Genomic DNA, 11,595 nt, shown 5'->3' with positions numbered 1-11,595 from the left:
CAGGACCCCAAACCTCTTACTGTACGTGTTTGTTTATTAGTACAGCTAATTTATAATAAGCTCAATTTAACACATTTTACCATGTTTAATTGCATTCCACAGACTTTCACAGATTTTCCCCAAAATTCCAAGTAGGTGTAGCTGCAGGCCGGAGACCTTCAAATGGGGGCGGGATCTCCAAAAGAGGGCTGGGTTACTCCGGAAGGGGGCGTAGTTGCTCCAAAAGGGGGCGTCACTTCCACTCACAATTAAGGACAGGGAAAAGGTCTTATAAAGATAATTAAAATGATCTTTAATGACGGTTTGGAAGCTCTGCCTGCAGCTATATCTTTCTCCAAAATTCTGCACTGAATTATAGTTAAATATAGTTATTATAATTAGTTTAAAAATTTCACTAGTTTTTATTTCATTTTGTGTTTTGGCTTTCAATTTTAGCTTAGTTTTAAATAGTTTTAATTTCGTTTTAATTAACTTTTTTTGTTTTTATTTAGTCTTAGTATAGTTTTTAGTTTTCATACATTATAACACCACAAAATATCTGTTACACTTTACAATAAAGTTGCATTTGTTAACATTAATTAACTGCTGTTCATTAGTTATTATAAACTAACAGTGAACAACACTTACAGCACATATTAATCTTATAGTATAATAATAATACGTTTAATTGTATAGTGCATTTCCAGAGCTCAAGGACACTTCAGATTAATGGCATGATTCAATAACACTTCAAGACAATCAAGACAGATAATACTGAGAAAACAAATATGCTTTAAGTTGAGATTTGAACTCAGAGATAGAAGTGATGCTGTGAAGAGTCAGTGGGAGTGAGTTACAAACAAGGGCGTAGGCAGGAAATTATTTTTGGGTGGGCCTCAATAAAAATGGATGGGCCAAATTTTTGCCCCAATTTATTTTAAATTTTTTTTTTATTATTATTATTATTTTTCAGCACATTCAAGCAGTTCTTTCACACTTTATGCACTTTTTAAATTATTTTATAAATATATATTGGAAGTCATAGAGTAATCTCCAATACTCTGAGTGGGCTAGAGTACCGCACATTTATCTCAAGCGATCATTAATTATCTACTGTTGACAAATGTTTGCTTTAAGGTGTTTGTATTGTAATATTGTAGCTGATTATAAGAGTGCATATTTTATTTCCCTCATCTGTTTGACTGAGCAGCTGGAATCAGTGAAGCACAGACATTTCAAAATAAGAGTCCCCGGGCTTGTTTATAGTTAAAAGTCCCACTGCATATGGGATTTCATTCAATTTGGCCAATCCCTGTCACAAGAAGCAACAACTAATATTTTATTTTTTATTTTACATCCTATATAGGCTATATGTTTTAAAAACTATTGGCAGATAAAAACCTTATTGCATTACTTTCTAAACTATTTCGAATAATTTAAACTACTTTCCAATTATTATCGTATCAGCACAATCCAATATCGGTCGATCTCTAATTTGTGTGTATTGATATATTGGTACATAAACAATTTTAATGTTTTATATATATATATATATATATATATATATATATATATATATAGGGCTTTCAATCGATAAATGTTTTAAATCAAATTAATTACATGATATGCTGATTAATTATTGCAATTAATCACATACCTAAATATTTGCTGAGAAAGCCCCTTAAGTAACAATAATTCAATATAATGATTCATAGTTATAAATAGTTATATTTAGATAATTATAAATAAATTATATATATTATAAAAAATAATAATACAAATAATTTAAATGGATTACATTATTTAGGCACACAAGTTAAGCATTAAAAAAGTCAATGGAAAAAGTGGCTTTAGAAAGTAATATTTTATTTATTTGCATGTTATTGAACATAAGCTAATCATTGTCCTACAGTTCACAGCAATCCATTTTACAATCTAATTCATCAATCAGTCAGAGATTTATTATAAGGGCTTGTTTAAGGACTCGTCAATGTACATCTGCGTCAGACGGACACTTTTGGAGCGTCTCGGTTGCGTTGCGTCATAAACGTACAGTTTTTAGGTCGCTGTGTCAAGTTAAATGAAGTTTAATACTTAGAAAAACACGTCTTGAGATCCCTACGTTAATTACGCTCCATCAAGCTGTGTTTGAACACAGGAACGTGTTCTCGTGTTGTGCTGTCGGTAAGTGTGGTTTGTTCTCTGTATAAGCTGCACGTTACCTGTACAGAGAGTTTCACTTACTGCCCCCTGGAGGGGACATGATAAATTGCATTATTTTTTTAACACGTTACTTTTTAAAAATAATTAATCGCACCGAATTAACAAGTTAAATCGACAGCCCTAATATATATATATATATATATATATATATATCTACAGTTGAAGTCAGAAGTTTACATACACTTAGGTTGAAGTCATTAAAACTCATTTTTTAACCACTCCACAGATTTCATATTAGCAAACTATAGTTTTGGCAAGTCGTTTAGGACATCTACTTTTACGAGTAATTTCTCCAACAATTGTTTACAGACAGATTGTTTCACTTTTAATTGACTATATCACAATTCCAGTGGGTCAGAGGTTTACATACACTAAGTTAACTGTGCCTTTAAGCAGCTTGGAAAATTCCAGAAAATGATGTCAAGCCTTTAGGTAATTAGCCAATTAGCTTCTGATAGGAGGTGTACTGAATTGGAGGTGTACCTGTGGATGTATTTTAAGGCCTATCTTCAAACTCAGTGCCTCTTTGCTTGACATCATGGGAAAATCAAAAGAATTGTGCACCTCCACAAGTCTGGTTCATCCTTGGGAGCAATTTCCAAACTCCTGAAGGTACCACGTTCATCTGTACAAACAATAGTACGCAAGTATAAACATCATGGGACCACACAGCCATCATACCGCTCAGGAAGGAGGCGCATTCTGTCTCCTAGAGATGAACGTAGTTTGGTGCAAAAAGTGCAAATCAATCCCAGAACAACAGCAAAGGACCTTGTGAAGATGCTGGAGGAAACAGGTAGACAAGTATCTATATCCACAGTAAAACGAGTCCTATATCGACATAACCTGAAAGGCTGCTCAGCAAGGAAGAAGCCACTGCTCCAAAACCGCCATAAAAAAGCCAGACTACTGTTTGCAAGTGCACATGGGGACAAAGATCTTACTTTTTATTTTAAATGTCCTCTGGTCTGATGAAACAATAATTGAACTGTTTGGCCATAATGACCATTGTATGTTCGGAGGAAAAAGGGTGAGGCTTGCAAGCTGAAGAACACCATCCCAACCGTGAATCATGGGGGTGGCAGCATCATGTTGTGGGGGTGCTTTGCTGCAGGAGGGACTGGTGCACTTCACAAAATAGATGGCATCATGAGGAAGGAAAATTATGTGGATATATTGAAGCAACCTCTCAAGACATCAGCCAGGAAGTTAAAGCTCAGTCACAAATGGGTCTTCCAAATGGACAATGACCCCAAGCATACCTCCAAAGTTGTGGCAAAATGGCTTAAGGACAACAAAGTCAAGGTATTGGAGTGGCCATCACAAAGCCCTGACCTCAATCCGATAGAAAATTTGTGGGCAGAACTGAAAAAGCATGTGCGAGCAAGGAGGTCTACAAACCTGACTCAGTTACACCAGTTCTGTCTGGAGGAATGGGACAAAATTCCAGCAACTTATTGTGAGAAGCTTGTGGAAGGATACCCAAAACATTTGACCCAAGTTAAACAATTTAAAGGCAATGCTACCAAATACTAACAAAGTGTATGTAAACTTCTGACCCACTGGGAATGTGATGAAAGAAAGAAAAGCTGAAATAAATCATTCTCTCTACTATTATTCTGACATTTCACATTCCTAAAATAAAGTAGTGATCCTAACTGACCTAAGACAGGGAATGTTTTCTACCATTAAATCTCAAGTTAAATGTATTTGGCTAAGGTGTATGTAAACTTCTGACTTCAACTATATATATACTGTATATATATATATATATATATATATATATGGGAAAAATGTCTTATATTTGACTTAAAAAAACTCTGCAGCAACCCTGTAACCTAACCCTTAACCCTAAGTCATAAGAAATTATTACAATATTATCTTGAAAATATTTCCTTATAAATTCAACAGTGCATCTGTTTTCTACATACTGTGAGAGAAATGTTAGATGTATAAACCTGAAGAGAATCTTCAACTCGATTCAAATACATTTTTACAGTGCTGTTCACACAAATTTGTTCCAAAGAAACTGCACAGGAAATATTATCTTACAATCCCCAGTGAGCAAGCTAAAGGTGACAGTGGATTGGAGAAACTATGACTGTCAATTATAAAATTATTGCGATTAATAATAATAATAAAAATACATTTTATTTGTATAGCACCTTTTATACATTAAGTGGATTTGTTTGGCTTGTATGTAGTATAGAAAGTCAGATTTATTAATCGAATAGTTTATGATGTGTCCAGGAGTGTTGATTATTCATGTTTTTGAGATGTCACAGACATTACATCAGAAATTATCATAATTAATTCTGATTCAAAGTAATGTCCAGCATCATCCAATCACTGTCAATCATGTTAAAATAAAATGATACATTATAAATTCTGAATCTATGTACTGATTATCATTGTCACATGTCTGTCAAACATGTTGAGTGATCCAAACATCATCTGCAGCCTGAAACTGAACTTTTGATCAGATTTTAGGAGTGAATGCACTTAACTGCATAGAGAGCTATAGGATGCTCCCTTGCTCCCTATTTAGTGAATGACTTAACCTCCAGTGTGCTGTCTGTCTGCACTGGTCTCAGAACAGTTTGAAATGCACCTTATTTTCATCCTAACTCCATATAAAGCCTCTGAAAGACACATTTTCCAGCTTTTGTATGAACTCATTTATTCACAATGTGATAATGTACAGTAAATATAGGAATGCATTTATTAATGTTAATTAATGGAACCATATTGTACAGTGATAACATAATAAAATACAACACAATTTATATTAAATGAAGCAAAATGACCCACAGATTAAAGTTATTCAAAATAACATGTTTTTTTCTACTTTTGTGGGAATAATGTACCAAAATCCACATATGTGGACATCATGTTTATCAGCACGCTGATGTGCGAAAAATGAACAGATTTTTTAAAGCGGCATATCAAACGAAACTAGAGACTCTCCTCTTTACAACCAAACAGGTTTCAAGGTAAAAATGTAAAGAGATTTCTTACCAGAGACACTGTTGTTGGCGCTGGATCCGTTGGAGCACTTCACCGCAAATCAACATCATGCTCTTGTCACATGACACGGTGCGGCAGAAGTTTAAACCTTAAATGACAGTCTAGATACTTCTGAACAGTATTCAGTCGGTTTAAATTAATTAAAATTATGTGTTGTGTATAGCGATGCCAAAATACAACGTACACACATGTGGACATGTGGTCGCACGAGTTTAAATTCACAGTAAGTTATTATCACGCAAAAACCCTCTCTAAGAAGTTGCATCTCTTAATTTGAGAATTGCGTCTCACGTTAAAACAACCACCACTAAAAATATTAATGTTAGTTGTCAACCCTACTAATCGACTAGTTAGTTGTTGGATAACTAGTCAATTAATTGACCACCCTGGCACATCCCTAGTATGTAGTGTGTTTGTCACACTGTAACCTCAATTTTCCCTTTTTTTAAAGAAAAGGAGGGACAAGTCGAAACTGTATTCAACATTATGCCACAAATGCTGTCGGTTGAGCTTAACTTGTACTGAACTCCTTTAAGGGTTCAGTGTGTAATGAATATATCTGAAATTGGACCTGAGTCTGTTATATTGGCATTGTTAAATCTGCACGTATAGATCAACATGTTCTTACAAACCAGTGCTTCTTCATGCTTTAAATGTTGCATGTTTAGAAACAACACTTTCAGCATGATACTGTATGAAATCATAAAAATGTAACTGTCCCATTTCACATCAGTGTTGCTCTCTTAGTATAATGAAGTGTTCTGATTTCACCTCACAGCAGTTACGGATCTATTTTAACTACTTGTCTATTAGCTGACTCATACTGACGTGCAGTCTCCCTCCTGCATGTGTTCACGCAGCGCATCACATCTTGACAAACTAAATTATCTGCTGTTCAAAGGTCACATGCAGAATGCTTTAACCAGTGTTGTAGTCGAGATCAGCTCATCCAAGTCCAGTACGAGACCCGAGTAGGTCGATGTCTGAGTCCAGTCCGAGACCAGAGTAGGTCAAGTTTGAGTCCAGTCTGAGACCAGAGTAGGTCGAGTCCCAGTCCAGTCCGAGACCAGAATAGGCTGAGTTCGAGTCCAGTCCGAGACCAGAGAAGGCCGAGTTTGAGTTTCGAGTCCTGTCCGAGACCAGAGTAGGTAGAGTCCGAGTCCAGTCCGAGACCAGAGTAGGTTGAGTTCGAGTCCAGTCTGAAACCAGAGTAGGTTGAGTTCAAGTCCAGTCTGAGACCAGAGTAGGTCGAGTCCCATTCCAGTCCGTGACCAAAGTAGGCTGAGTTCGAGTCCAGTCTGAGACCAGAGTAGGCCGAGTCCCAGTCCAGTCCGAGACCAGAATAGGCTGAGTTCGAGTCCAGTCTGAGACCAGAGTAGGGAGAGTCCGAGTCCAGTCCGAGACCAGAGTAGGGAGAGTCCGAGTCCAGTCCGAGACCAGAGTAGGTTGAGTTCGAGTCCAGTCTGAGACCAGAGTAGGCCGAGTCCCAGTCCAGTCCGAGACCAGAATAGGCTGAGTTCGAGTACAGTCTGAGACCAGAGTAGGTCGAGTCCCAGTCCAGTCCGAGACCAGAATAGGCTGAGTTCGAGTCCAGTCCGAGACCAGAGAAGGCCGAGTTCGAGTTTCAAGTCCTGTCCGAGACCAGAGTAGGTAGAGTCCGAGTCCAGTCTGAGACCAGAGTAGGTCGAGTCCCAGTCCAGTCCGAGACCAGAATAGGCTGAGTTCGAGTTCAGTCCAAGACCAGAGAAGGCCGAGTTCGAGTTTCGAGTCCTGTCCGAGACCAGAGTAGGTAGAGTCCGAGTCCAGTCCAAGACCAGAGTAGGTAGAGTCCGAGTCCAGTCCGAGACCAGAGTAGATTGAGTTCGAGTCCAGTCTGAGACCAGAGTAGATCAAGTCCCAGTCTAGTCCAGGAATGGTACTCAAACTTCTCTGGTCTCAGACTGGACTCGAACTCGTCCTTCTCTGGTCTCGGACTGGACTGGGACTCGGCCTTCTCTGGTCTCAGACTGGACTGGGACTCGGCCTACTCTGGTCTCGGACTGGACTCGAACTCAGCCTACTTTGGTCACGGACTGGAATGGGACTCGACCTACTCTGGTCTCAGACTGGACTCGAACTCGACCTACTCTGGTCTCGGACTGGACTCGGACTCTACCTACTCTGGTCTTGGACTGGACTCGGACTCTACCTACTCTGGTCTCGGACAGGACTCGAAACTCGAACTCAGCCTATTCTGGTCGGCTGAGTTCGAGTCAGTCCGAGACCAGAGTAGGTCGAGTTTGCGTCCAGTCCGAGACCAGAGAAGGCTGAGTTTGAGTCCAGTCCAAGACCAGAGTAGGTCGAGTCCAAGTCCAGTCCGAGACCAGAGTAGGCCAAGTCCAGTCCGAGACCAGAGTAGGCTGAATCCAGTCTGAGACCAGAATAATTCGAGTCCATGCTCAAAAGACCGTGAAAATGTGGTCTTGGACTCCGGTCTTGAGTACAACAACACTGACTTTAAAACACACTCATGGAATAGATGGAAGGTTTGTCCATTTTTCAAACACTTTCCTCCTTTTGTTTAGATTCAGTTGTAGAGAGGAAACGAGGCAGAAGAGAGAGATCTGATTGGTCTTTTCTTTCTTTCATGTATTTAACTATCTATATATACATTTACACTGCAAAGACAGTGTCACATTAATGTGTTGATTAGGGCTGCACGCAGGGGTGGATTATGACTAGCAAGGGCCCCAGGGCCAATCTGTTTTCATTGATTTAAGTCTCTTTTAATACCTGTCCTGTTATTTATAGTCAGATTAATTTAAACACAGCACGGATGAGGTAAAGAAACCACTCAACCGAAACACGGTCGCTGAACAGCCACTGTTCTTAAAGAGACAGTACAATTTTAACGTTTGTTATACATCACGTAAACTCAATGTAAATACTACAAATTATGCATACAAAATGCATATATTTAAAGGGGCTGCAATAAATTATGAAATATTTAACTTCAACCACTTTAAATATTGATGAATTTAACAAATACAGTAGGTTCCTAGAGTATCTATGCAAGGGTTTGGTGAAATTCGGTAAAGAGTTCAGGCAGTTCTGGCTCGCGCTGCGATATCTTTTCAACTCATCTGAATCATGGGGTGTGTTCCATACAGAAGTTTCCTTCAAAGAGTTTACCCTCCATTGTGAGAGCTTTGAAGGGTTGAAAAATAGTGGTCTTTTGGTCATTTTTCGGGGAAATTCTATTTGAAACGACCCTACAGCTTGGCTACCGTTATCATTCTTCCATTAAAAAGCCCTGCTAGGCATCATTTAAGCCAAAGTGTCAAAAAATCCCCTAGAGTTCATTACATTCACAGAATGTTTAAATGAGCTATGAGTCTCAAAACTTACACACAAGCCCTTTAATCTGCTTTAAGATGCTCTCTTCTTTCTTTCTTTCTTTCTTACTGTAAAACCTGTAAAAATTTCTACAACCCCAATTCTGAAAAAGTTGGGATGGTATGAAAAATGCTAATAAAAACAAAAAGGAGTGATTTGTAAATTATATTCACCCTTTGCTATATTGAAAACAATACAGCTACTCATTATATGATGTTTTTCCTTGTGAATTTCCTTGTTTTTTTTATGTACAGTAATTTCAAATCAGAGGATTGCAACACACTCCAAAAAGGTTGAGACGGGGCAATTTACCAACAGATGCTTCAGCAAATAATCCAGCACTTTGACAACAATGTTCCCCATAGACAAATGGGAAGGATTTTGGGCATTTCACTCTCTTCAGTGCACAATATAGTTAAAAGATTCAAGGAATCTGGTCAAATCTCGGTGCGTAAAGGGTAAGACGAAAACCACTTCTGAATGTGCATGATCTCTGATCCCTCAGACGTCACTGTCTTAAAAAACATCATTCATCTGTAATGGACATCATGAACATGGACTTGGGATTACTTTAGTGAACCTTTGTTAGTCAACACCACTCGCCGCTGCATCCACAGATGCAAGTTAAGACATTACTATGTAAAGGAGAAGCCATACATCAACACTGTCCAGAAGCACTGCCGACTTCTCTGGGCTCGGTCTCATCTTAGATGGAAAGTAGAATCAGTGGAACTGTGTTTTTGATCCGAAGAGTCCACATTTCAAATAGTTTTTGAAAAACAAAGCCATCGTGTTCTCTGGGCCAAAGAGGAAAAGGTTCATCCAAGCTGTTATCAGCGTCAGGTCCAAAAGCCAGTGCCTGTATGGTGCCAGGGGTGTGTTAGTGCCCATGGCATGGGTAACTCGCACATCTGTGAGGGCACCATTAATGCAGACAGATATGTACACATTTTGCCGAAGACCTGCATAATGGATGAATGGGGGAAAATTCCACTTTTTAATCTTAACAAACTTGTGCCTAAATGTTAAGTGTTATTAAGTGTTATATGAAGAAATGGTGATGTTTCACAGTGGTAAACACTCGACTGTCCCAACTTTTTTGGAGCAGTGTTGCAATCATCTGATTTGAAATTACTGTACATTAAAAAAACAATGAAATTCACAAGAAAAAACATTATATAATGTGTAGTTGTGGTGTTTTCAATATAGCAAAGGGTGAATATAGTTTACAAATCACTCCTTTTTGTTTTTATTAGCATTTTTCATTCTGCCCCAGCTTTTTCAGAATTGGGATTGTAACTTCAATCATTTAAACTATTTTAAAATTTCAGACAACGTTTTGTCAGATCAACATTATAGTTTGTCTCGACAAACTTTATGTTTCTAGTTTAGTCAGTACTTTTGAGCCCCACAAAGTCAAATATAAATTCTTTCATTTTCCCAAACACCTAAGCCAAGTTTTTTTTTTTTTTTTGCAGTGTATGGTAAACATGCAGTTATAGCAATGAATACATTAAACGTTTTTGTTCGACAGCCCTTTTATACATAGAATAAAGCTTAACCATATAACTCCTAACATATGAAATAATAGTCAGAAAATTATATATTTTTAAAATAATTAAATTCTTAGCATATGTTGCTTGAATTCAATAAATACTAATGAAATATCAATAACTTGAAATATCAGTAACAATATAAACGTTATTGTTAATTTGACTTTATCCAAATCAGCAAAGATTTCACATAAAAGATTTGAGTGCATCAAAATATGCTATTTTGGAAATTATATTACAAGGTCTTCTACTTCCAGAAGAGCATGAAAACTTTCACCAGCAGACAGTAGACATCTCATACACATCATAATGAGGTAGAGTCTTTAGAAAGTCATGTATCAAATATGATACATGCGGCGTTATAAGGTAAGAGAGTTGCTCAAAAAATGTAATTAGAAACAGGAAGCCAAAAGGGTCCTGAGATCTGGGGCCCTCATAGTCACAGGGCCCTGTTGAGGGTGCCTTGTGTAAGCTCTGGTGCCACATAGTTAAGCATATATAAACATTTGTTTTTAAGGTTGATGGGATACGAGACCTTGCAGCCCAGGGTCCCCCCGGGCCCCTGGTAGTCAAGGGCCCCTGGGCACTGGCCCCATTGGCCCGGTCCGTAATTCATCTATGGCTGCACGATTTGGATTATTTTGTCAAATAATGCGATTGCGATTTGAACTGCGATATGATACACATTTAACATCTCATATTGCTTCTCCTTTGATATCAATGCAAAATAAACAAAAAGGCATAAACTCATATTGAAACAGCAACTCTTATGTTTCACAGGAAGTGCAAAAACTTCAAACTTCCAAGAGATGCCTTTTAAGGGGGCCTGGGTATCTCAGCGAGTATTGACGCTGACTATCACACCTGGAGTCACGAGTTCGAATCCAGGGTGTGCTGAGTGACTCCAGCCAGGTCTCCTAAGCAACCAAATTGGCCCGGTTGCTAGGGAGGGTAGAGTCACATGGGGTAACCTCCTCGTGGTCGCGATTAGTGTTTCTCAAGAATAGCATGAAGCCTCCACACACACTATGTCATTAGCACTCTGTTATGTATCTGACAGAAACTTTACAAAGTGTTATATTTATAATATTATTATTCTTTCCTTTTGAAAGGCTAAATAGTATACTTTGTAATAATTTTAAAATCTGTAAGAAAATTATCATATTTGATTTTAGAGGGCAAAAAGGTATCTCAGATTTCAAATATGACAAATTTGAAATATGACATGCTGTAATAGACAAATAAATGATATAAATAATAAATACAAAGAAAAATATGAATGTATATGATATGCATGCCTCTACATCCTTTAATCTATGTAGAAGATTACTGAAATATATCTTGGTGCAGTGATTATTTATATATATATATATACAGTATATATTAACAAATTGAGTCAAAAAGACAGGAAAAAGAGATTACATTTTCTAATGTGGCA

The 11,595-nt window shown here is 37.8% G+C and overlaps 2 protein-coding genes across 2 annotated transcripts in view; one reads left to right on the top strand and one right to left on the bottom strand.

Annotated features, from left to right (window-relative positions):
- LOC127409695 (CLOCK-interacting pacemaker-like) overlaps positions 1–11,595 on the bottom strand; it is a 287,186-nt gene that overhangs the window by 84,083 nt on the left and 191,508 nt on the right. The gene's annotated exons all lie outside the window — the stretch shown is intronic.
- Positions 1–11,595, top strand: part of LOC127409688 (ena/VASP-like protein) — an 89,331-nt gene that overhangs the window by 1,232 nt on the left and 76,504 nt on the right. The gene's annotated exons all lie outside the window — the stretch shown is intronic.

This window comes from Myxocyprinus asiaticus, chromosome 19 (genome assembly GCF_019703515.2).
Source record: "Myxocyprinus asiaticus isolate MX2 ecotype Aquarium Trade chromosome 19, UBuf_Myxa_2, whole genome shotgun sequence".
Classification (NCBI taxonomy): domain Eukaryota; kingdom Metazoa; phylum Chordata; class Actinopteri; order Cypriniformes; family Catostomidae; genus Myxocyprinus; species Myxocyprinus asiaticus.
The sequence above is the reverse complement of the archived record's forward strand: the minus strand, read 5'-3'. Positions and strand labels throughout refer to the sequence as shown.